The sequence below is a fragment of the Heterocephalus glaber genome, unplaced genomic scaffold (genome assembly GCF_053883595.1).
Source record: "Heterocephalus glaber isolate CG9 unplaced genomic scaffold, H.glaber_assembly_v1.0 deba00000281, whole genome shotgun sequence".
NCBI lineage: Eukaryota > Metazoa > Chordata > Mammalia > Rodentia > Bathyergidae > Heterocephalus > Heterocephalus glaber.
This window is the reverse complement of record NW_028258139.1, coordinates 413,947-441,783: the sequence shown is the minus strand read 5'-3', so window position 1 is coordinate 441,783 and position 27,837 is coordinate 413,947. Positions and strand designations below refer to the sequence as shown.

Below are 27,837 nucleotides of genomic sequence, written 5' to 3'. Positions count from 1 at the left end.
ACTATGAAACATAACATAAGATGCTCTTTTGTGGGAATTATACACATGCCTGAAGAAATGCAGACACTGCCTAATATACATTTGTTCTAACATATTTTGAGTGATAAAAAATAAAAATTAAATTCAAATGTAACACCTTGTATCAAAATCATTGAAACCAAGATAAGAAACAAAGATTTTACATGTTTTGAAAGCCAAATTAAATAATTCCAGTAGTTGTGGGTCTATAGATACTGTTTTTCATGATATAAACCATTATACAGTTTTCTGTCACCTTTGTAAAAAATTATATTCTTTTGAATAGGTATAAATTTGAACAAACAGTAGATAATGATTCTACAGTTTTTGAGATGTTGTTAGGTTTTTGCAAAAAGGAGCATCCTTCTCTGCTCTGAATCATGATTTGGCTTATTGAGAAGCTGTTAGTGCTCTTTAGGGTTTGTTCTCACATTGGAGACACCCAAGAGCAGGCATTCCAAACACCTCCAGGTTCAGAAGTATGCGATAGTGTTAAAGATAATGAGATCCACTTATCAAAAGTTTAGAGACTCATATCAAATTCTAGAAATTATTTTTCATTTTTTTCCTTTTCTTGTTATTTATTTATTTATTTATTTATTTATTTTGGTACCAGGGATTGAACTCAGGTCCTTGTGCTTGCAAGTCAGGCGGCCGGACCACTGAGCTAAATCCCCGGCACTTTTTCTTGTTTTTTAATACAGGGAAGAGTTTATTCTGGCATACACCCTGAAAAGGAGAGTAATGAGTCTAGAATTTGCGATTCAGTGAGTTATTCCCTAAGCAATCAGGTGCTGGGCTTTCTTCTCCAGGGAAGTGCAGGAAATGTCAGTAATGCGTAAGGCACAGGTCAAAAGCACTTCTGTTTGCTGGGCCTTTGCATAGTAAATCCTCACTGATTGATTCATGGCCCTGTCATTGATCTGTTCCTTTTCCATTCAGAACCTGCTCTTAGTTATTCTGGCAGGACTCTAAAAAGGATGTGTAGATTTATGCAAAATGAATGATACCTTTTCTTCAATTTCTGATAAATAAGGAAAATTCTGAGATCCCTAGTGTTAAAACCAACAATCTCTCCCCACCCTTTCTCAGGGCCCATCTAGTCTTTACTCCCTATAGAATGAATATATTTTTTTCAGCAGTCAAATCTTGAGGCTCATAGGTATATAATGTATTTTATAAACTTTTGCTTTCTTATAAGCTTCACTACTTTCTTCTCTTGGGAATCCATGCCCAATTCTCACCTCTGCCACAGGATATTTATTATCCCTTTTAGCCCTTCATTGGCTTTGAAGTTTTGGGTATCATCACTAGCCAGTGTTGGATTTTGAGAGTTGGCCTTTAAGCAGTGGGATTTGCAAGGTTGATGAGCCAGCATGGAGGATGGCCCTGTTGGATGAAGCAGTTCCTCTAGAGAGTCTTCTGTGTTCCTTTTTACTTCCTTGCCTGTCAACCTATGAACCTGTGAAACACCACAAAAGTTGTAACAGATACATATACAACATGTTTTATGAGCCCATGTCACAGATGAATTATGTCAATCGAATCTCTAAGCAAGTGTGGTGAAATACAAAAGGATAAGGTAACATTAATGGCAATCTCTTGCTCTAAAAAAGTCAAGGAAACTTTTATTTTTTACCTTTTAAGGTCTCACCAGGGCTCAGTCACTCCTTGGCAGTGCCTCCCTTTTCCTGGCAAGAAGCGCACAGTAGACCCTGAACCACAGTATCCTTGGTTTATTGCTTTGGTGTTCTTGATGGTCAAACCCATGATAGGCATCACATTAGGTTTTCTATCTACTTAGGCAAACTGTCTATCTTTGTTATTCTCCCATTCTTTGGCTGAGCTCAGACAGCTCTTTTTCCTCCCAAGGTTCATTGTCTTACCAGCCTCCCCAGTGCAGTGGGTAGGCAGGGGGAAGCTGTCCTGAGTTCTCTAGTGTTGGGTTCTTCCATGAACTCATCTGCTAGCCTGTATCCTGCAGCCCTTTTGCCAGAATATTTTACAGGAATGGGTTCTCTGTCAGCTGGGGCTCGGGTCAGCTCCAAAATGACATAGGATGTTGAATCCACCTCTCTTACCAGACATGGATTATGACACATAATAGATTCTCTACTCTGTATTTGTTGAATGTGGAATGAGTGGATTCTTTTCACAACACTGAGCCTTGGACCTTGATTTTTTTCTTATTCCAGAGAGTATTTCTTGCCTACTTTAGGACTCTGACATGCTAGTGAATCCCTTTCTGTAATTGCTCATCCTTGCTTTTTGTCCTGTAACTATTCACTATAGCGTGGAAAATCATTGTCTTCTGCGAATTTTTTTTTTAGATCACGCTTTTTAAACTCTTTTAAACTATGGCCCATAGAAACAAGAGTTTAATTACCTTCAATTAATTTATTATGTGTGTTGCCCTCTGATATCTTCTAGTCTACTCAATTCTACCCCTTTCCATTTCTTCTTTATAAAGACTGACTACAAATTAAATTTATTTAATTTATTTAATTCATTAAATTTATTTTTAACCCATGAATAAATCATGCTTCACAGGTTGAAAAATATTGTATGAATACTTTATTCATATAAGCTGTTAATGTTCTACCTTGACATGTCACAACAAAGTCTCTTGAGTGAGGACACTTTTGTCCACTTCAGTCTTTTGTGATCACTGAATTTAAAATAAATTCATAGTACTTTTTGTCAAAGAACTGTGTTAAATATTAACAACGATCTATATATCTTTTATACATTTGTTTATTTAGGTCCTCAAAATGAAAGATTCACCAAGGCACACTTTTGTCTTATTTACAGTACAAAACCCCTGGCATATCTTAGTTGAATTATTGAATGTGTGAATAAAACCCTTTGCTACCTATTTATACCTAAGGAAGTTTGTTTCTCCAAGGGCATTTTGACTGTCAACTTTATGCAACTGATTCTAGCTCTTTTTAAAAGGAAGGGATACATAGAGAGGAGGGATTCTGAGGTCATTTATAGCCAGAATGGGTAGGAACCAGGTAGCCTTAGGGGTCACAGTAGATATAGGTGGATATGTGTCTTTAGGCAACATCATGAGATTGAATCACCTCCATTTACTATTCAAATTGCTAGAAAACAGCATCTGATTGGCTGAACTTGTATCTCCTGTCCCTCTCTTGCCTAGGTGAGGTTAGAGCACTGGACTGAGAATGAGACTGAATGCAAAAGGAAGGAATATTTAGGTTCTCAAGGAAAAACTGGTGCTATGATCACAGGTAGGGATGGGCAGGCAGAACCAACAGTGTCCACTATGTGCACGACTTCCATGTTTTTCATGTCTTTTATTCTAGCAAGAGTTAATAGTGACAGCTAGCATGTGATGTTGGGCTAAATAACTGAGGTAATATGTCTTAGTTTTCTAAACTGTGCACTTTCCCAAATCTACAGATACCTGAGAAGTCACCCATGGAGAAATTCTCTTGTATCAGAGTACAAGAGAAGTTTCATTTTGTTTTAGTATTATTATTAATTCGCTACCCAAAAAGCATTTAAAATGCCATTTTAATATATGAGACATTGTAGGAATTTATACAATAAGAATGTGACATTGTATTTCCTTCCAGATTATGTTCCAAATGTGAGTGAAAACATTTGGCACTTTAAGAACATGGTACAACATAGGATTGTATCAAAATTGTAAAGTTAGTGACCATTTTTTTCTACATCTCTAGAAAGAATCTGAAAGTCCTCATTTCCAGAAACCAGCAGATACTCCTCCAAATTCTTTGGAATAGTTAGAATAAAAAATATGGTTGTTGACCTTCACTCAAGACATCGTTAAACCACTGATAGAGTTGTTAGTTGATATAATGTATGGTTAAGAGAAAGATGTTTAAGGTGAAGTCTACATTATTTAATGACACTTAGCTAGATATCATTACCTTTCATTGACGGGCAACAGATTATTTGGTCCAAGATTTGAGTTTTGGACAGGTAAGGTCAAGCTGTTCGATCCTCCTCCAAGTTGCTCTTTACTTTTTGTGAAAAATATACATTATTTCCTGCAGAAAAGGAAATTAATCAGAAAGCAAACTATAAAAGAATGTAAGAGGGGCCTGGGATTTAGCTCAGTGGTTTCGCCCCCTGCTGCACAAGCTCAAGGACCTGAGTTCGATCCTCAGTACCAAAAGAAAAAAAAAAAAAGAAAAAAAAGAATTTAAGATATGGAAAATTACCAAAAAAGAACATAAAAAACTATAGTTGTGTCATGAAAGGAAATTTACCTTTCTTAATACCCTCAAGATGAAATATTGAGATAAAAAATTAAATGATATTTTTCTCCTGTGTGGTCTATAGAGTAGACTCAATATTATCATAGAACTTAGTTTACTCTCAATTTTGTTATTTTCTTTTAGTTATTCTTACCTCTCCTCAATTTATTTGGGCCATAAAATCTTTTAAAAATACATGGGTCAAAGTGTCATAGAACATTAGTTTTATAAGAATTTAATTTTTCAATATTGGAGGATACAAAGAATGACTGAGGAAATGACTAGATCAAAAATTTGGGAGATTTCATTTCTCAAGCACATTGAGATTCACTGAGACAAAATATTGTACATAAAACTTCATAAACTTATTTAACTGTAATAGCTTTCTGTTTTTTTACAGAGAATCTTGAACATCTGTTATTTAATGGTAAACATTTTGGAAAATGCTAGATTATATCATCTATTTCTTATTCTACTGAAACAATTGTTTCAAATAATGACATTTACATAATGATTTCAAAAATACTGAAGTAATTATAAATGTACTTTAAAAAAGAAGTAGGTATTTTCTGCTAAACCATCATATACAGTATTAAAATCAATGCATATCTTGGTTTTAATGTATAATATTACAATAGTAAATTAAATAAAATAATTTTAAAGCACATTAGCATATTATAAATCCTTAAAATGTAGAATGAAACTTACTTTAACCTTCCTCCTCATGGTTGAGCATTTGTGCTCACTTTGGCAGCACATATACTAAAATTAGAATGATACGGAGAAGATTAGCATGGCCCCAGCGCAAGGATGACATACACATTTATTGTTGAGCATTCCCTGAGTTTCCCTTAACCTGCTCTAGTGAGTATGTGAGTTTCACTTAGTATTTATGTAGAATAAGGTCATTCTGTGTGACTATACATATAGATTTCAGAAGCTCAGGAGACTTTTTTACTTCCTCATTTGCCTATTTAAATTTTGATAAGGTATATTACTTCAATTCTCAATGTACATTTAAAAATAATGACTAAATCTATAAAGTCACTTATAGATAACCATATGTATTTTAGCACAATTGTACTTTTTAAAAGTTGCACTTTAGGAGGGATTGATTATATAATTAGCTGTCTGGTGCCTTTGCAAGATAGCTACTTTGCATTGCATACTGCCTAAGTGGTCTGATAGTATTACTGCTAACACTAAACCCCATTGTGGTGCTTTGTGACAAATGGACATATGGTGATATTCTGTGCTTGGATATGTCTAGGAAACCATTCTTCTCCTATGGAGACAAATGGTAAGCTTAGCAGTGACCCACAATGCTAGTTCCTAGTGTTATGATTTCATTTTTGTCATTATCTTTCCAGACCCAAATGCTGAGCTGTGCAAAACTATCACATTGTTAGCAAATGCCCATGTTATGTACGCACATCAAGCTTGTTTGAGTACAGTGACTGGTTGTTTTGAGAAAAATGACATTATACTATGGGATGCTGAGAATATTAGAACCAAGTGCCAACCGTAGAATGAAACTATACACTTCACATTGAATATATTGTTATAATATTTCAAATGTTTTCATTGTTTGCTCTTTTAAAACAGAGATATTTGTTTTGTTTTGTAGGAGGCATTTAGTGACCTGAATCGGCAAAAGTAAAAGTGGTAAAGGCAAAGTCTTAGGACACATATCTCCCTATGAACCAGGCAACCCTACCCTGTACTGTAGCTAATCAGTGTGTATTAATCAGCAACTATGGGCCACGGGGATGCCTGTGATAAAGCAATCAATGGGTCAGCATAAAAACATCCTCAAAATATGACCAAGAATCTCAAGGCTCATAACTTAATAAATGTATTCCAATAATATCTTTCATATACAAACATTAACAAAATAGAATTTATTCAAGGATTCCCAAAAGGACAAAGAAAAAGCAGGAAATGAGGTTTAATGGACTTTAAATTAAGGCAATAATATAATGTTTTGTCTGATCTATAAAGATTTTGTGCATTGATTTATGGAAGAGAGAAGATACACACCCAGTAAAGGTGGTTAAACATGTAAATGAGTCTGTAGGAGAAAATTTTCTAGGTTTGAAATTAAAAGAATGAAGAGGAGAGCTTCTATAAAGCCTGTAATCTGTGACACAACTGCTTACCACAGAACAAGGCTCTTTAACTACAGAAAGGAAAATGGCAGTGGTGTTGGAGATAAGGCTATCAGAGATGCATCCTACCATTCTTCTTGGATTGTTTCTTCTTCCTCAGAACTACTGATATCCAACAAATCATCCAGTGTGATCTGTCCCACTTCCTAAACATCTTTCAACTCTCCACTCACACTATCACTGCTTTAGGTCCAGCCTTCATCACTATTGCCTGGACTCCTGCAATGAGCTTGAAACACCTCTCACCCGCCCACCTTCCTTTCAACGCCTCTCAGTGGGCAGACAGAGTCATCCTTCTAAAGCTCAAACCTGATCACATCACTCTGATGTTCAAGATCCTTTACTGAATGTCTATCACCTTTAAGATGAAAATCAAAAATCTAAGCAGGACATGTGAGGTCCTTTATTCCCTTGCCCTCTCTGGCTCCTTCCTAAAATAAATGCTCCCTAGCAACGTGGCCCACTCAGATGATCTTTGTGTACACTTGCGCATCATCTCATTCAGAAAGCCTTTGCAGGGCACTATCTGCCTTCCTATCGTACGGGAGGAGCTCCCTACCTCCTGTCAGAGTGTCCTGTGTACCATGTTCACCATATGCTACCCTAACTATCTTTTCTTCTCTGTGTCTCTCCTTAGCCCATGAACAACTGTGTGGTTTTATCTTCCTCAACTGTTATAGATATTATTCTTGTTATTATGCATGCATGATGTAATATTTATAGTATACTCTACATGAAGCCTTAAAGATTTTCACTTACTCAACTGATATGATGTCCAGATCATGGTTTCATTCAATAAACGACCCAGGACTGAGGGCAGCACCTACATCTCCTTCCTCCCCTCCCACTGTCCTTGGATATAAGAGTTCTTCCTTTCTCAGGTGAGGAAGAGGATATCCTCATCCAACCTGAGGTGAGAGTTGGTGCACTTGCCCTGTGTGGATCCAAACCTACACTCCTATACTGATATCAAAAGAATAATCAGTATCTCCTTCCTTAAAACATGGCAGCAAAATTAGTTCCCTGAACCCATAAGCTGTGAAAAGACCCTGGCTTAGCTACCTATCTCCCAAATACAGTGGGAGAATGCGGTTTAACTTCTGCAGAAACAACCTAAGGCCTGGGGAGACAGAAAAAGGAAGAGACAGCGTCTAGGACAACGCCCTTAGGGTGTGCTGTGACTCAGTTCATGGCTCTTCCCACTGTGCATGAGCACGATCGGGACATACAGCGTGGACTCTCTGCAGATGCACAACTTTGGTTGGTTCTGTGTACACTGCACAGTGACATCAATTGCCTTTGGCAGAGCTGCCATGAGGGAACTGAGAAAGTCAGGGGTGTAGACAGAAGCTTGGAATATAGCTTGACTAAGACAGATTTTACAACAGTCATCCAGTACAAGTTACAGTAAATATTAGATATTAAAAAGAATCACCTTTTTAAAAAAGTTACTCTTCATAGAGAGATGTGTTTAAAAAACCAAATTTTAATCTAGATTCATCTGAGAAAGTCATTTATTATGTGTTATTAATTTGACTTATTAAAAGTTCTTATTTCTCAGAAGCCTTAGGCACATGTAAGAAATATAAATGAAATAATTAAATCTAATATTTAATATGCTCAGGAAAAAAATCAAGGTCCATGTTATTGTTTGCAACTTAAATTAAAGAATTCACTTAAAACATGGAAGAGCTTATAGAATTTAAGAAGACCATCACTCTGGCCTACAAAATGAGGAGATTGAGTCTAATGAAGGCTCCTCCTGTTCTTCTCTATATAATATTACCATGACTCCAGTCTTACCATGGCTTACCATATTTGTAATTTTTTTATTTTGTGTGCTTTATCAAATATTTATTGACATGTACGTATGTGTAGATGGAAATATTTGTGTATATTGGTATTCATATATGTATATATTTCTTTTCCTATTTTTGTCTTGAAATTTTGGTTCTGCATTGGAAAATTGTATTAGAAGAAAAGCTCCCAAACAGCCCTGGTCATTGGTTACCCTTCCATTTAAATAATGCATTAAAAAGGAAACACTTTACTTCAACCTGAAATTTCCATTTCTGCCATTAAAATATTTTCCACTCTTAATTTTAGTACATGTGTTGCCAAAGTGAGCACAACATTTTCCACTCTAAAGAACTACAAAAAGTCCTTGCTAAGATGCAGGCAGCAACTGTTGTCTCTGACTGGACTCAAGCCATCAGAGATGCATGGCCAGGCTCCCAAACTGAGCCTTCCTCCTCTATATGGATTCTAATGGTCTTTGTTTAAATCTATTCCACCTGTCACACAGGCTGCAGTGGAAACCTGCCCTGCACTCTGAACAGGGAAGGTTGGCAGCTAGTATTTCTACCCGCATTGTAGTGATTTTAGCTTAGCATTCTGATCAGTGCTCCTATATGGGACCAGAGATTGTTAAGCAATATAGAACAGTGAAAGAAGGAGACCACTGGGAGACACTGAGCTGAAGAGGGCAGGGCACGTCTTACACCTTTCACTCCATCTTGTCTTGGAACCTGATTTCCTTCAGTTCTTTCAGCTTTCTCCATATCTAGAACTGAAGAGCCACCCTCAGGACCTGGAACATAGGAAGTTCTCCAAATAGTAGTTGGATAGATGAAGGATGGATGGATGCATGCATAGATGGGTGTATGGTTAAACAGAAAGAAGGAGGAAGGGATGGAAAAAGGAAGGAAGGAAAGTCTTTAATTTTTCTCAAATCAAAAACTTTCTCTTCTTTTCCATTTTCTCCTCTTTCTTGTGTGGCTCTTGTCTTCTTCACCCTCTCTGCTTCCTTCCCTTTTGTCAAAGACTTGTTGCGCTCTCCAGCTCTTGGTCCTCCATGTTTCTCCATTTTCTCCTTTCATGTTTCTACTAAATTTATTTACATTTCCCTACAGGATAACCTTGATTTCCTTACAGACACTTGCTGGCATGCTACTTATGTATCTACCATGTTCTCAAACCAAATAGAACTATGGCCAAGTTAATCAATTTTTTTTGCTAATTTTCCCAGACTTCACTGGTTTCTGTGTAAATCATGATCCCTTTGGGCATCTTGGGTTGAAGTGTCAGACTATCCTTTCTCTTGCCTCTTCTTGGCTTCCTTTGCTGCAGCTTTGCTGCTTCCCTGTTTGCTCACTGCTCCCACTCCATATGGGGTGTGTTGTGATCTTTTTCTAAGCAGATTTCCTGACTTCATTTTCTTACTACTGCAGTTGGATACTATCCACTAAAGCACAATTAATTTTCCCAAATTACTTCTCTGTTCATGTTACTCCTAATTTAAAAATCTCCAATGACTTATTATGGCTTATGACAGTGGTTTCCCAGAATGTTAGATATGACAGAGCAGTAAATAAAGCTATTAGAAAAGAAGTCAAAACTAGAAAAAAATAGGGACATCCCTCGTTTTATTTATCCTAGTAAAGACATCTCAAAAACTGTCACCTATTACAATCTTTGTTACATTTAGGTAAAGACATTCTAATCCCCAAAAGTAAGGATGACAGAGTAAAAGACAATCAGGAAATCATGGAATAATAATAACTGAACATCTTTATCTCATTCCTCCTTGAACTGGTGACAGTGTCCCTGTGGCCTCACAAATGATTCCTGCTAAACTGCTGGCTCCTGGGATGGCAAAGCCCCAGTGAATGCTTACCATCCTGCCATGAGGTCTCTTCTGCTTTTAGCCCCTCACTACCCAGATCTGAGCATCAGCGATTTTGCCTAAGATGCGTATGACACATTGCCTGCCCTAACCCTTAGCTTCCTCCTCTCTGAAATGAACGGTTTTAAATAAATGGTCATGAAGTTTCTTCCAGTGTTATCTGTACGATCAATTGATTGATTTAATCAAAAGTGGTGGCTATATATTTATTTCAATCTGGATTTTCATTTCATAAACTCAAATTAAATTATTGAGGATTATAGGCAAGGATTTTATCATCAGAATATGAAGGATAAATCAAAGTATGCAGTTGAAATCTTTATTCACACTTTATTAGTTTGACATCTGCAGGGAACATCATGAAGAAAGCAGAACAGAATGATGGAAACACTCATTGCACACACATCATTTTAATATGTGTGTGTGGGGAAACAGTTTTGAAGGGAATATCTACCCATCTCTCTCACTTAGCTGTGAAGGAATCATTGATTAACCTTACAGTATTGTTTTTGATCCCATTGATTTTGCTTTCTTTACCCCAACCTGTTCCTATCCTTCTTGCCCGTCAAGTGAGAGTTCAAATTGAGGTAACTTAGACAAAAGAGAAGATGACCAATTGTATCGATTTTTAATTAATTCTATATGGATTTATAAAATTATGCATTATGTCATCTATAATTTTATATATATACATATAATTTATATATATAATTCCTGGCAAGGGAATTACCAGGCTTAGGGTTCTACTTCCTGGCAGGTAGATGCGATCTTGGAAATATGTTTTGTAGCCTCCCACTGCCTTCTGGGAAAAGGCAAATGAAAAATGAGTGCAGAGAAATATAACTAACAGGGTCTAGAATGGGGAATCCCACTGCAGAATAGAAGCACTTTTAAACCCTATAAACTCCAGCCCAGTTCCTCAGGTGTGAGAGACTTTCTACTGTTCTACATATAATGCACCTGGCATTGAGAGGGCTTGAGGTACCTGACTGGAATGCATTCACATCCACTTTTCCCTCTCCAGAGCAACATCGTATTTCAGATCCATTTCACTGTAGCTGAGAGTTTCCCAGATACTTCTTTGGTATTGGCATCACTATTAGACTGATAGATGAGGTTGTAAAAGAAAGATGTTTTGTCTTTTCCCATTTTAGCCACAAAGCATTTGTTAGTTCAGAAGCGAATCCTGTCTCAATCTTGCCATTCTGACCACACATCACCTCTTGCCTCCCAAAAGTCCTTTTGCATTGTGCTGGGGATCCCGGTCCCCAGGCTTTTGTGGCTGAAAGCAGGGGCTTCTGGATAGCTCTCTGAAAATGCACAAGTGAGATTCTCACTTTGGGGATGGGCAGGCAACTTGCTAGCCATTAGTGATGCTTGAGCGAGTGCCAGGAAGAGGCCATTAGAGGGTGCACTGCTGGAAAGAGCACATTAGCACCCAGCTGCCAGGCCATGATTTGGAATGTAGAGCACACTATCCATGTGCAGCCTAGAAACTATATTTCTTTCACTGTCCTACAGATGACTTGGAAAGCATGCAAAGATGAATCTATAATCACTTTGATACTCTATCCCCAAGATAACAAAACCATAAAAGAAAAATGAAAATTGTGGTTAGTTCCCTCAACATATGGTGTATGTGGAAGTTCAGAAATTCAAATTTCTTAAATCTTTGTGAAATCATGCAGATTTCATCTTTTAAAATCTGTATGAGAATCATATGCAGGCAATTTGGAAGTGACCCAAATTTTATCCAGAATAAGATTTTGTTAAATACAAAACTTATAGTTCAAAAATTACTCATGATGAGCTAAATAAAAGGGAGGGAGGTAATAAGGGATGAAAAAAAGGAATTGGGATGTGTTATGTACAGGTACCAACTCCACACAAGAAATGTAAACATTATGTACTACACACGTGTAATAAACTAAAATAAAAACATAACAGTAATAGTGTACCAAAACCTTAGGATGGCAGCTCTCTCTATTCCACAAACAGCAGGTATTGTCATCCAAGCCTGTGGTCTCACATGCTCAAGTGTGTCCAGTGAGGAGCTGGGGACCCACAGTATGTGTGTGCAGGGCTCTAGGCAGCACACCCCACCCACAGGGGCCTGCTTCTGTGGCTCCATGCATCTGGATTTTGCCTGTTCTTTGTTTTGGCTCCGTGTGACCCTTGATCTTTCACAACCACCTCTGTACCTGCATCCTTTTCAGGCCATGTCCATTTGTCTTTGCTGCCCACCATGGCCATGGACAGGAAGAACACTTGGTGAAGGAAGCCAGTATACGGAGGGCTGGGCGGACCAGTTAGAGGTCACTTTACATTCTGTACTTTGATAGGGGCAATGGGCTGTAAATTAAAGTTACTCAATTGAAAAGGAGAATTTATTACAAGGATACAGGGAGGCTTTACAGGGGGCAAGGAAAAGCTGCAATACTGGGTCTCAGAAACCACAGGGAATGGGGATATCTGTTGATTTCTACAGCTAGAGTCCACAAGTGCTTTATTTTTCATCATGAATTAAACTTATCAATCTTCTTTACGTCTTCTGGTTTCTCTCTTACTAGCAACTTAGCCTCTCATCTAATTGCATATCCCCTGTGGGAGAATCTGATCCAGCCCACCTCTTCCCCACACTCCCACCCTCCACTAGACCAGATTTAGAGCTAGGCTGTTGATGGCTCCCTTTATATCAGAGGTTGGACCAAGTGTAGTGCAGAAGTGGGCCAGGGGTTCAGAGTCTGCATGCTTTCCAAGGAAGCCAATTCCTTAAGATGCTGTGGCCATGCTACACGTGCAGAGCATGTCTCATTACATGTCCAAGAGCCACACTGTCAAGGACTTGATTCTCCAGTCATGGGGGACTTTGGAGCTGTCTCCCAAATATGCAAATACCTGAACTATCATTTTAAGAGAATCCTACACAAGTTTGAACTCTGACATTAGTTTTAGTACAATTTATTTTGGCCCCATAGCCCTGTGCAAACACCTTTGGCTCCATGTCAGAATAAAGGACAATCTGGAAATCATGGAATGATAATAATTGAACATCGTGCTTTTGTGAGGTTTAAACACCTTTAGCTCCAATTCATTTTGGCTCCTTGTGCAAACATGATTTAATATTGCATGAAGAAAAGTAACAAGCATGTACCCATTTTAAACACACTGAATAAACCATATTAAAATGTAAGGGTAGAGAGACAGTATTTTGGGGGTTGTGATGATTATTTTTGTGGACTTAAAGATGAAAGATAAAATCAAGCAACAAAAACTACCCTAAATGGAAAACCCAAAAGAAGTTGTCAGAGTCAGAAGGAGTATGGGGTGAATACCAGAGTCAGCCCCTTAATTGATCCCCTGAGGTTGAGTTAATAGTGCACAGGATTTGGGAAACTGTGGTCAAGATAGATGTTAGCAAATGTAATTCCTGTGGATCAGGGGAGAGAAACTTTCATTACCCACATAGATGCAGCTTTCAATTTCACACGGGTGTAATTTTAACAGCCCGAGGTTGCTTGGATCTGAAAATGCTGTCAGCCTTATGCCCAACCTATAGATTTGGATGTTCTTCTCTGAAAAGAAATTATTCCTGTGGTGGTTTTGTAAAAAGTGTGAGAGAGTGAGAAACAGATAATAAAAATGTAATGAGATTGCTAGAGAAGAAATCAGGGAGAGGTAGAGAAGGGCAAAGGTAGATAAAGGGGAGTGGAAATAAGGAAATAATCAAAGTAGGTCATATGCATGTATGAATATGCCAAATTGAAATCCATTATTCTATATAACTAATATAAGTGAGTGGAAAGTTTCATTTAAGACAAGCAATGCAAAATCAGATTTTTTGAAAAAAAATTGAATAGCTTTGTCCATTTATAGGTACCTTGAAAATACTTATCATTGAAAATGATATATTGTTAACTAAATATTGTTATAATATTGTAATAAAATATAACAACATATTTTATTGTAATAAAATATAACAATATTATAAATATTATTAACTAAATATATTGTTAACTAAAATGATTTATACAAATAGAAGACACATAATTTTTTTAGGCTACCCCAAATTGTGTATACCTTTGGAGGCTGAGCATGAAGACTGTCTCTGAATTTGAATGCTTTCATTCTGAATCAGACATTACTAAATATCTTTTACTAAAATGGCTCTACATTACACCTCTCACAAAACCTTATTACTTCCAAATTCAATCTCTTGTTAAAATGTGTATCACTCCAATGGTTTTCCTTGGTAGGAACACTGGCGATTTTAAGGTAATTGAAGCATATTTATTTTAACAGGCATTGTAATCGAGAAGCCAGTGAAGCAAACCAAAGAATATTATAGCCAATGGGGATATCGAATGGCTTATCACTACAAAGACAATAATCAAATGCATCGAAGACGTGCCATGAAAACCAGGATGATGGCTCTGGCAAAGCCTCTCAGAACACAGCTGTCCTTTGGCTATGGAAGTGACACAGCAGAGTGACTAGGAACATGGATTCATAATCCAGACTCCTTGGCTCTGTACTTAACTTGGCTCTGTGTGTCTTTGGGCAAGGACCTCAGTTGCTATATTAATATTCTGTGGCTATCATAACAAATTAAACAAACTGGGAGCTTAAAAAAATAAAAAAGTTATTCTTTCATAATGTAGGAGGCTAAAAGTCTGAAATTAAAATTTGGCAGATTTAGTCCTTTCTGGAATTTTGAGAAAGCATCTGCTCCACACCTCTCTGCTCCTTTCTTAAGGCTGCTGGCAAAACTTAGCCTTCCTTGGGGTTTTTGATTTCTAGGCACATCACTCCAGTCTCTACTTCCATCACCACATTGCTCTCTGTATTTCTGTGGTTCATCTATTTTGTTTATAATGATTCTAGTCATTAGATGTAAGATCCACCTAGTCCAGAATACTTTTCCATCACTGTTAGTCATTTACCTGTCATGGGGACAAAATACCTGACAGCTGCAACTTAAAGGAAGAGAGGTTTTGGCTCACCTTTTCCAGTGAGTTCAGTCTAGTTGGTTGGCTCCAAGGCAGAAATGCATTCTGGTTGGGTATGGTGGAGGAAATCTGTTCATCCCATGGCAGCCAGGAAGCAGAGAGAGAAGGGAGGACCCAGGGACAAGAGTAGATCCTTCCAGGTCACACCACCTGTGACCACCTCCAGTCAGGTCCCACCTCCTAGCAACATATTCAACGACTGAACTCATCAATAAGTGAATCCACTGATGAATATAGAGCTCCTACTACCTAATCACTTTCCACACACAGGAGATATTTGGGAGATATTTTAGAATCACCATCTTTTAATTACACCAGCAGGGACTTTTTTCAAAGAAATTTCCAGTCTGAGGTTCTTAGTGGATATTAATTTTGAAGAAGTCACTATTCAACCAAGTCCCATTGCCTCATCTGTAAAATATGGGTGCTAAGAACGTCTGTCTCATAGGTGGTTGTACTATATCAGTTAATGTAAATGAAGTGCTTGGAACCATACTTAGTATGTTGTAAACAGCATGTTTTAGCTATAAATTACGGCAGTAAATCAAAGAGCACATGTACGCAGTACATAGAAGTTATTTTGTCATGGGGTCATTTAAAGGTACATTTATAAGAATATTATTACATTTTCCTATAATACCAGCTACCCTCTCCCTCCCTCTCCCTCCCTCTCCTTCACCTACAAACTGTCCATGTTTTACAAAATAGAACCTGAAGACAAACCTGGCATGAAATGATGCTGCAAGAATAGAAAAGAAAAAGTAAGTCAAACCAATATACATCTTGGTTCTGGATGCAGGGGACAAAGAAGCCATCAAAAAAGCTCATGGCTGCAGGTTGCCAAGTTACAAATTGGCAAACCTTTTTGGGCCTAGATAACCAACTCTCTTTAATTAAATTGCCTCTGATTGAGTTTGGGCTGTGATTTTTCATATAGAGTTTGGCTCTGTGGCAAGCCAGCTCAGGCCTTTTTGCATTAAATTGTTCAGAGGTGTGTTCATCGGACCATATTTCAAACTCAAAATCATGTCTCATTCCAGACTCACTTGGCTGATGTAGCTACCAGACCTGGTTTGCACTGATCATAAAATGCAGTATGTTCCCAGCCTACAGGCCCAGGGTGACACAGCAAATCAGGGAACATGGAGAAACACAAACACTAATGTAGAACTAACCAGACACAGATGGGAAGCAAAGGGCAGCAGGTACTACCAAAGCAGAAGGACAGCACTGTGCCCCTCTGTCTTTTCCCTCTCTCCTTACCATTGCGTAGGAGCTGCTGTTAAGGCAGGGCTCTTTGGGGCTGCATACAGTCAGCCTCTGACCTGAATTTCCAGTGAATTTTGGCCTTGTATCTCCCAGTCCACATGAATGAGCATTTTAGTCCTCAGAGATGATTGATTCACTTTGACTCCAGCACAGTCTAGGTGGGGCTGAACACCTTTTCAAATGCAGATGTGAAGGGAATCACCTGAGCCTGCTGCCTGACAAAGGAGAATCAAATGGCTGGCACCTGGAGTTGTCCTTGGGTAAACTCCTTTTCATCAAATTCTGGGTGACTACAAATCTTGTGTTCCAGGTGTGGATGACTAGCACCCTTTGCCTCAGTCACTGCAGTACACTTGATGGGTTGCGCCTGCTCCCTCTTCCCTTCACCACATTACTCCAGCTTTTCCTCTTCTCAGGTCCTTACCATCCTCTCAACCCTTAGCCCTTTCTGTTTCATCTTTGCAGTTGTCCCTTCTCACCTTAAAGATTGCTGGAGGTTAGGTTTTCATACAGTGGAGAATGAGCCAGGGAAAGAGCCAGTGGAAAGCAAGCCACCTATGCTTGTTCTGTGTACACTCTCTTTTCAATGATGTTTTCAGTCATTCTTCCTACTCTTTCTTTTCATAATGACAGTCTTCAACACTTTATGGCAACCTATCATCTATCTCTGAAAAGTGGGTATTCAGGGTGAGGAATGAACTTTCTCTCCTTGTGTACCTTCCAGTTACGCTTTTGCTTCAATGTCTAGTTCAAGCCTCATCTGTTTTGAAGTTTCCTTCCACTCTCCAAGGCAACTTGGTTTCTTTTTTTCCCTTTCTCTGAGTCCATATAACTTTATGGAAAACAATGTGTCAGTTTCACTATTATTCACTGAGCTGAGTTCCTTGGGTGTGGGGTAGAGACACTGAGAATATATCTCAAACGTTGTACATCTCATTCATGAATAGTCTAGTATATAGAAAAAGATCAATAGAGTCAAAGTGAATGAACCCTGCGCGATGCTCTAATAGTTACGTTAATTTACTTTATCATGATGTAGAATATCAAAATCTTGGCCCAAAAAACTTAAGTGGGAAAAAAATAATCACTCTATTTTCTGTAACTTATCCTGATTTATAGCACTGGTGCCTTTATGCTGCTGGACTGGCAGAAAATTTACCTGTTATACTCTGCTTTTTTCCTCCATTATCTCCAGTATAGTATCTAGTTCTTGATTTCAGGTAGCACACAGCACTGGGGATAGGGTAGGATGAACCTCTGGCCCTGGGTAACTGGACCACACAAACATCTCTGATACCACCATTGTCGGAAGTGTCCTTGCTTATCCAGCACACTCCACTGCTCATGGCCACATTCCAGACACCAGCAATCTTCATATAGCATTGCAGTTCATTCTGCCTGCATGCTCAGGTCTTGGTCCTTCCAGAGAGCTCCAAGAGAGCCAAGGCCTAATATCATGATTGTGGCTGCTAGAACTCACTTCCTCCTTCTCCACACTAAGGAAAAATGTTTTCTTTAATCTTGGCTGATGATGAGGAGAGGGATTTGAGAACCTCACTCTCTTGCTGTGTTCATCAAGACACATTTTTTTCTACCAAAGAATTCCTTTCTGTTACTTCCTTCAAAAGCCCTCCAAGGTCTAAAGAATTTAACTTTGGGGGGAAAAAAAAGAAAAAGAAAAGGTCTGTGTTGCAGCAATAAAATACAGAACTAGTGTGATTTGGGGAACCCAAAATGAAAATGAGAATCAACCAGTAGGTAAAGCAACTTCATGATACAGTAACTAAAATAAATAGACATTTGTATCTCTCATAAAACAATCCATAGGCCACTCAGCCTCATGCACACTTGCCCTAATGCATCCTCAACTGCATGAGAACCTGGCCACAAATACCCTAGCCTCCTGCACATCAGCACACTTACATCTACGCACCAAGAGGCCAATGGTATCACCCCCAGCATGCAGCTTCCATCTCTGGGTCCAAGGCTGCTGGTTCAGCCACACCATCTTCCTCAGCCAACAGGGAGAAGAAACAGAATTCAAGGTAAGCACAACCAAGTTGATGACCCAGAGTTGCACATGCTCCTTCTGTTCATTTGCCTATGCCCTGATCTAAATATGGCCTACCCCAGCTTCAAAAGAGGCTGGGATAGAGGGGCAGCAGCTGGCAGCCATAAGACAGCGAAAACCCAAATGAAGAGGTTCCGTTAGTAAAAGAAGAAGGAAAATAATAATGGGGCCTAGTCAGCAGTCTGCCATGTGTAGGGAGAAATACAAACCACATAAATTTAAACTTCACGTATTATCCATATTTGACAACAAAGCTATCTGATTCCACTTTAAGGATGAGCAAATGGGATTTAGATACATGAATAATTTATCTATGTTCATACAAGTAGTAAAGAACTTAATGGTAGAGTTAGAACTCAGTTGAAATCTGACTTCAAAACCTATCCATTTCCCCTGTACTCTACTAGATATTGATGTATTTGAATGAATACATTTTAAGATCATCTTTCAGTGTTTGTCATTAACTCGTAGAAGTTTATTTTTCATGTTAACCCATATGAAAAAAGTAATAGTTTAACCTCTGTTTGGAGGTTCTTTTTACAATGATGTAATTTATCATTACAGTGGTGTTTGAAATATCCATAAATTTTTGGGATACTGGAGCTTGAAAAAGACTATTAGCTTCACTGCTCTGTGTTAGGTAGAGATGTCATGAATTTGTGTCACTTTATACATGAAGTATCTTGTTATTTGGTCATGGGTGATAGCCCAAATTGTGTTCAGATAGGAAAGGAAGGCAACAGATCAATATCAATAAACTCTATGCTCTTCCATATGATGCTTTTTTATATGCAAAAGACATGCTGCTTGCAGCCAAAAGCAATTTAGAAATGCCTCTTGCTTGTTGAAAACCAAGCAGCGTTTTGTGCTGACTTCTAGCTCTGAGGAATTGCAGTATGTCTCACTCCCATTAACCTGCCACACTGTCCTTGGTTTCTGTGCCCTTCTCCTTTTGTATCTTCTGTGGTTTCCACTGAGTTCGCTGTGCTCCTCTTCCTTCCTTGGCCTGTGTGGACATGCTTCTAGCTCTTCATTGGAATGCTTTTCACACTCAGCATTCCTATCCACTCCTGTTTCTTCAATAATTTGGAAAATTTACTTAATTATATACCTAGCCATGACCCCACCTGGCATATTATTATTATTATCTCTTGACAGTGACACTCCAATTTTCCTACCCAAATTCTCAGTCCTCTTTGCAGCTTTCAAAAGTGGTCTCCTATACCCTGCTTGGCACTTGAAAGAACTTGTTTAAACCACTTCCTAAAAGTGCTTGCTATTCACACTTGGCTTAATACTCTTTCCAAAGACCTCAGCTGCCCGCTGACATCACCAGCCTGAACTAAGTACCCTGTTTCTGTGAGAACATGAAGTGTGATCAAAAAATATAGTGAATGGTTAAGTGAAATATTTAATACTGAAAAAGACACATTGTTACCAATTCCCCTCAAAATACTCCCCCATCACTTTGAAAACATGGATCCCATTGTTTTTGCCACTTTCTGAAGCAGTTCAGGAAATCTTCTTTTATATATGTCTTTAGTTGTACAGTTTTACCTGCTTTGATGTCCTGAATCCATTAAAGACATTTACCAGTAATGGTCATTTTGATATTCAAGAAGAGCAAGAAATCTCATTCATATCCCAGGATATTCATATACCATGAAGAAGGTGGATGAGAGGGTAGATCATAATGTTTTTATAATCCCACCTTTCTATTGAATACCCAGAAGCAGCAGGATTCATTGTATTTTTAATCACAGTGACAAGTACAATGGAATAAGTGTGTTTGAAGTAATGAGGAACATTTTCAGGGTGATTAATGGAAATTTGTCTCTTACTGTAATAAATTTTTTAAAAACTTAAACGTATATATTTTCATCACATTGCACAGATACTTGTTTGAATGAACTCAGGGCGTCTCATTGAGCATGTGTTTGTTTCCATTTCCTCTCTAAACTAAGAGCCTCATGGTAGGCTTGTCTTCCCATCCCCAGCATCTGGCGCAGTGCCTGAAACATGGCTGATGTGCAGGCAACTTTGAACTGAATTAAGAAAAATCCTTTTATTCCCATGACTTTTCACATGTCAGCCAATGTGACTGCATAGTATCATGAGGATTTAAAAAGTAAACATAAAAACACAGCCCAAACACATAAAAAGCTACATGTTTTTATATTAGACATCAAAGCTAATGTTCAAGTACCAAAAAAAGTTTATATGTTTTTAGATACATGACCCATTTTTCTAAAAACTGTGTTTATTGGCATAGCACTGAAGAATGCTGTTGTTTCTATTCATAAGTCTTGGGGCAGTTTGCCCACAGAAAGCAAGATTTAAACTTGGCATGGCGGAGATGGAAGAAAGTCTCAATAGCAAGCTGAGCGTGGTGGCACAGGCTTGTAATCCCAGCACTCTGGGAGGCTGAGACAGGAAGATCACAGGTTCCAGTTCAACCTGGGCAAGTTAGTGTCTTAACAAGATACTGTCTCAAAATAAAATAAGGTGAAATTTAAAAATGCCTGGGGATGTAGCTCAGTGAGAAGGTAATGGGTTCAATTTTTAGCACAGAAAAAACTGCAAGAGACAACATGACTAAGTGGAATGGGAGATTAAAACTTAGGTGTTCACAAATCACTGTGGTCTCATCATTCAGGAAAGAGAGATAGGAGAGAGATAAACCCTAATTTTCACACAAGGAAAGTGGATCTGTGAAGAAGGTTATAGGCAACATAATCCAAATAGGCAAAAAAGGCAGATATAAGGCTCTGGAAGCCTATGAGAGAAGGAGTCATTTTCCAAATAAATTACCATTTCACAAGGCAATGCCCTAACTTTAGTTTATGCCAGTGACGTTCTCACACACTCACATGGCTCAAAAATGAAGAAATAGTTGAATTTCTTGTGATGAACACAGTAATTCCTATTTAAGACAGTGCTCTCCTTCTCAGTGTTACTCTCAAGTTTTTAAGAAAGCCTTTCTAAAAATCACTTGCAGAGGACTTCTGGGCCATCTCTTATAACAGATGACATACTAATCAGATTGAGTCTTCAGTCAACTGAGGACAGGCATCCAGACACTTAAGGATAAAGACTGAAACTTTCTGTGCTTACATCCACCTTGCAAAAATAAACTTACTCAAGGCCCTAGTGCATTTGATTTTGCCTAACCTAAAACATTTTAGTGGGCAGTGGTGTTTTGCTCAGAGTCATTCATATTGTTGGGGTTGTGACTCCCAGTCTATGCATTCCTATATGCCACTATTCATTGATCAAATAAGAATTCACTGAGCAACTTGCATATTCCTATGCATCTTCCTGTGTACGTACCTTCCTGTCCTGGTGCCAAGTGCACTCCAGGTTCATCTTTCTCATTGTTCTCAGTGGCTGGATGATCTGCCTTGTGTTTATGCATGCTCATTTCTCTTAGAGAAGCAGTCTTTCTTCAATATCCCCAAAAGCTAGCTTTTCTGTGTTCAATACAAACGTTCAGCCCAGAAAGGTGACAATTCCCTGGAATGCTTGTCTGGAGACTCCTTTTTGGGCAGTGTAGATGAGTCAAGCTTTTAATCTCTGATAACAAGCCCTCTATATACCTTTATATCTATTTTGCTCCCTGCCCAAAGGGGAATTTCTGACCTTTTCAGAAATCACATTTGGCTTCATATTCTTTTCTTTCCAAAATCTTAATATCAGAATCCCAAAGCTCTGATGATTCAGGTTAGGTCTCCATTGTTTCTCCTACATGACTTGAGAAACTTGACACAAATACCTCTTGTTCTTTCCTATCTTGATATTTCAGAGTTTCATAGCTGGATTCTAATAAAATTTAATGTTTATAAAGTGCTTAACACCCGACATGTGCCTGGGACATACTCAGCGAAAAAAGAATTGTCCACATATGAAATGAAATATACAATATAGCTAAGTATATAAGTAATAAAACTTTCTTTTAAAATGTATTTTATCATAGCATTTAAAAAGAGCAGCAACAGCATAAAACTAGTGGGATATTTGACTTCATTTTTGTGAAACTAATGCATCAATGTCTGGTTTGATGGAAAGAGTTGTAGTTCCTAATGAGTTCTCAAGGTGCTCATGAGAAATTTTTGATCTAATTTTACCCTTTGTGTGCTTCATCCTTGAAAATAGTTGTGCACAAATGTATGCACTGCCAAGATATAATGACATGAGTAAAGCATGATTGTGAAGTAAGGGATATTTTTCCTCTCAGAAGATAGGTCTTTAAAAGTCTAATGAAGAGACATGATCAAATTTTTCTTAGGCTTGAATTTCTAATTGCAACTCTGTACATTCCAAACAATAAAATAAGCAAGAATTTCTTTTTCTATTAGAGATCTTATATATGTAATTATAACATCGTGAGTAAAAACCTCTTGAATATATTTTTGTACTTCCTGCACCTCAGCTAGTAAAAGGTACCTTATTTTAACTTTTTAAATCATTTTATTAAACAAGTCCAAAATTAATAAATAAATAAGAAAGTTGCATGTTTGCTTAATAACAATAAACACCCGTATTCACAGGTACATACATGTAGATAGGTTAATATACTATTATTAGTAACAACTGAGTTTTACTCACAATGTTATAAGTGCCTGTGATATCTCATAAAAGTAGATTGTGCACTGACTGACAGTGTGTGGTAGGGTGGGAGGTAAGGTTAACACCATGCTGCACTCTCCTATACACTGCATTCTGTTGTTGCCAAGCACCACGTAATTGAGACATGAAAAACATCACTAAAAATCATATGATAATTTTAAAAGTTTACAATCTCACTGGGCTATATTACTAGTTATTTGGGCCCAGATGCAGCCTGTGGGTGCAGGTTAGACACACCTGTAGTAGATAATAAATGATATTTATTAGGCCTAATATATAATTATTATGATGATTATGTACATTAATTCTATAATCCTAACTATATATAACAACAATGATAACAATAATAATAAAAAATTACAGCTACAATTGTAAAGTGTATATAAATCTGTAAATTTTAAATTTTTGATTCTTATCCTGAAAAAATAACTTTAAAAAATACTGTTTTATGTACTAAATGATTCAAGAAGTGCCAGGAGATCGTAGCTATGAACACAACTTATATTCACTCATTTATTCACTTGTTAAATATTTGCTTTGTTCTTTGCTTTCTTTCAACTTAATCCCATCTGAATCTTTTTCAGTTCCCACTAGAGTTCCGAGAGATTTGCTCTTGTCCAGCTGTCATGTGGAAATCAGCAACATCATTTTTTTTGTGTCCTTCATTTGTAGCAGTGGAATTTAAAGCTATAACTACAAAGGTCTTGTAGGAACAGGCCTACAGCAGCCTTGTCCTGGTCCATCCCAGCCACAGTAGTCAGTAGTCTTCCCAAGCATCAGTAGTCTTCCCAAGCATCAGTAGTCTTCCCAAGTCTGTAAGGGAGACAGGCTAGGTGTCAGGAAGTGGATGTCCTGGGAGAGAGGGATTGAGAGGGTTAAATAGGTCAGTATAAGGAAGAAGAATTATAGATAAGACTCTGGGTGTCTTCATTCAGAAAGGAACTGGATGTGCACAACATTATCAGCCAGAACCCATAGAAGGGTTTATATTAAAGTTCACTCTTAGGGGTATGATTTGGACAAATACCATATAAAATGACATCTATTTACCCTTATAGGATCAGATAAAGTATTTTAGTGTCTTAAACATTCACTGTTCTCCACCTAGTCTTGCCTTCCTCCCCACAAACCTTTGACAGCCATTTTATAGTCTCTGTAGTTTTGCCTTTCCAAGATTATCATTTTTTGAAATTATGCACTGACAACAAAGAAGGATAGAAGGGTTTATTCCAAAGAGGATAATGGTGAATGAAAGAATAAGTCTGATTTATTCCTGGTGAACTGTAATATAGTTACATCAAATGGACTGATCAACTTTGTTGACTTAGTGGCTTATGGAAAACTTTACCCCCTTGAAAGGATTTCTTCTACCTGCTAATTATGTAATTGTTATTCAGCAAGTAAATTTTCCTCTGTTCTTTTATCTGGAATATATAAAGTGGATTTCTTAAAAAACTATTGCGGGTACAAAGTATTCTACAAGATTTCTGAACTTCAAGAAGAAAGATTTCACTAAAGTGTTTGAGTACAGAATAAAGAAATTTGGATTCTATTTTTAGTTCTGTCAGTGACTTGGAATGCTTTCTTGAATCAATAACTCAACCTTTCAACTACAAATCTTCATTTGTAACATGAGAATAATGAGAGCTGCTACAGTCAAAACTCCCAGAATATTGTGAAGATTCATGTTTATTCACTGGGCTCTGGATTCCTAGAAGAAAAAGCCTGTGGGGTGGGCTGAGAACAGACTGCAGAAGGAAAGATAACTTGTTTTAGTGTCTGGAAAGTGTCATGCACAATCCAAGCCAAGAGGATTAGGGAAAGACAAGTGCTTTCTCTCAAAAGACCAGGGCCAGTGAAAAGCATCTCAAGCGTGGCTCCCTTTTTTCTTTCCCACACTGTGATGTTTTGGAAGAAAAGAGAAATGGTGCTGATATAGTAGGAGAAGAAATTCTGAAAAGGAAAATACATGTTCCTCTAATTGCCAAGTGAAGCCTGAGGTTGCACTGCTACATGTGAGCAGGAGGATGGGTGGTCTCTGGGGTAGAAGTTTTCCTAGAACCATGTGGCAGGGTGACCCCTTTTCCTGCTACTGAAATTATTTTCCTAGCTGCTTGACCCCAACTTTGCTCAATGACTTCTGAGCAGGGTGTTTTTGAAATGATGAATTTAACGTGATACCAATTTGAAAAGATTTTTATTAGTATCAGCTATTTTGGTTTTCACAACTCCTTGCTTGAGGCAAAAGCTAGTATGATCATTTCAATGATCAAAAACCTGAGTTGTAGAAAGATTAAGTAGCTTACTGGAGCCCAGATGGTCAATAAATGATATAGCCAATGGACACCTGGGTCTTCCAATTATGAGTCCAATATTCTCTTGAAACAAAAAAAATTAATAAACCCTGAGGAAGATGGAGCTGGACTCCCAGTTGACTTCCTAACTCTACCCCCTTTCTTTGCACTTTCTGGTAGTCCGAAAGGCTGATCTCCTAAAGCTCACAATGACAAAGAATAGCACTTTATCCTATCTCTCATGGGCCACAGGGCTCTACCAGGCCACCCTTTGAGTAATGTTGTTATTGTTGTTTTTTATATTTTTCACCCTATCAAAGATCCTGTGGACAGAGCCTAGAAGCCTCTCTCTGGAACATTTATTCTCCTCCTTATGGGTCCCAGTTTCCAATGACATGTTAAATATTTCTTTTTCATAGGCATACACTATCATTTCAAAGGGGCTGATTCATCCCCACTAAAGAGCATTCATCCTCTGTTTTGTAATTTGACTTCTGTCACTTGAGATTCATACACACATGCTTCCACTAGTATTATAGCTCAGAATTGGTAGACATGTCAGCCAAGTTTGAAAATGGAATTGTATTACACTCACTTTTCCCTTTGTGTCCCTCATTCAGTGATAAATGTTTCATTGTACATAAAAACAACGCCTAACAGCCATGGTGCCTTGTGTCTATAGAGGCCTTTCTGCTTCTCAAAGCACTCGTATGTTCACTCTGCCTCCTCTGTCTTCAGAGGTTTTTGCATATTTTATAGGAACACTTGATGTACATAAATGCTCTTGTACAATCAGGGTTATGTATCAGCATATTTTCAACTTAGTATTATTTCACAGAGGCAAATTTTTTACTTCTTTCTTCTCTTTTGTTCAAACTTTCTCCTATCACTATTGATTTAAAACGTTTTGCTGTAATTTGGGTATGGTTTTTCTCCCATAGGTTTATGTGCTGGAGCCCTGGTCTCCAGTGGGGTGATGTTAAGTCGGTGGAAATTTTAAGAGTTAGGGCTCAACGGAAAGTAGTTAAGTCGTGGGCGTTCCTTGCGAATGCTGTTCTCTGGGACTGGGAGGGCCTTGGGTCTTCCGGGAACGGAGGAATTCTCGGGAGAGTGGAATACTGTGAAATGAGACCAGTCCGTATGCCTTGGTCCTTCTGCACGGACCCGTTGCCTTTTCTGTTTCTCGGCAGTGCTATGGGAGAGCTGAGGCGGCCCTTCACGGTACAGTAGAGACAGGTGGCTTGGCACTTCAGGCCATCAGAACCATGTGCCAAATGACACTTTACTGATGAAGCCCCCAGCCTCGGGAGCTTCGTAAGGACAGAAGTAGACTAAGACACGTAGGAGGGCTGCAGTGGCCGAGGGAGGGAGGCCAGGATTTCAGAGAGGACGAGACAGTGTGACCTCACACTGGCTTGTGAGCTGTCTTTCCCTGTACCATTTCCCCACCATGCCTTCACGGATATATGGAGACAGGCCTTCTAGAACCCAGAGTTGCCATTTCCAGATAGAATCCTCACCATCTACATAGTTCCCAAGTTCCTTGGGCAGAATTTGTGTCTATTTGCATTTTTCTTTTTCTCTAGTCATTTCGTCAGTCTTTGTTGATTGTTAAGAATAGTTTCTTTTTTTTCTTTTCAGTATTGGGGGGTATTGAATCCAGGTCCTTTGCACTGAGCTATGTTGGTAGCTCCTTTAAAAAAAATTAGTTTTCTTATTTTGAGACGGGCTTGCTGAGTTGCCCTGGCTGGGCTGGAACTTGCAATCCTCTGGCCTCAGACTCCCAAAGTGCTGGCCAAGTATGGTTCTTAGGTCATGTCAAAACAAGCAATATGTCTCCTTTTTTGAAGCTCAAAATCTGGCGAGAAATTGATTCAATATAAAGAAAATGAAACCTCAGTCATTTAAGAAGAAAAAAATCATAATTGAAAGGGATAGGTATCTCATGCAATTCAAGGAATGAATATAACCGATATCATAAAAAACTAAAGCCTGAAGTTCAAAAGTCCCTGGAAACAAAGCAACTATTTTCTTCTCTGTAGTCCCTTTTGCTACAGCCTCATGGTCTTCTTTTTGGAGAGATGCATGGCAGTGTTACTGTTCTCTTCATAGACTAGCTGTATCTACTTGACTTACACAGTCAAAATGTCTGCCTACAATTGACTTCATGGGATATCCCAGCTGAATCAATGAATGCCCAAATCTCATGATTTACACTGCACATTCAATGCCTGATTCCCCTTTCACTAGGAGTCCTTTCCTGGTCTGAGTGCGTGTGGATTATGGACTGACAATTTCAAATTGCCATTCAACTTTAAACTTTGGGGACTTCTGTAATAACAGCTTATATTCTTTTCAACTACCTGGTAACGCCATCATAATAAGTGTCAGCTGAAGATGGACTGAAAGTGTTTAGAAAGACTATGCAAAGATAAAATGGAAAGACT

At 38.2% G+C, this 27,837-nt stretch overlaps 1 protein-coding gene and 1 non-coding gene across 4 annotated transcripts in view; both read left to right on the top strand.

Annotated features, from left to right (window-relative positions):
• The window catches only part of Xkr4 (XK related 4), a 445,945-nt gene that overhangs the window by 127,849 nt on the left and 290,259 nt on the right, over nucleotides 1-27,837 (top strand). The window lies entirely within an intron of this gene.
• LOC147830185 (U6 spliceosomal RNA) lies at nucleotides 5,007-5,116 on the top strand. Its single transcript, XR_015441928.1, has one exon. It is a non-coding gene; the product is annotated as a U6 spliceosomal RNA (small nuclear RNA).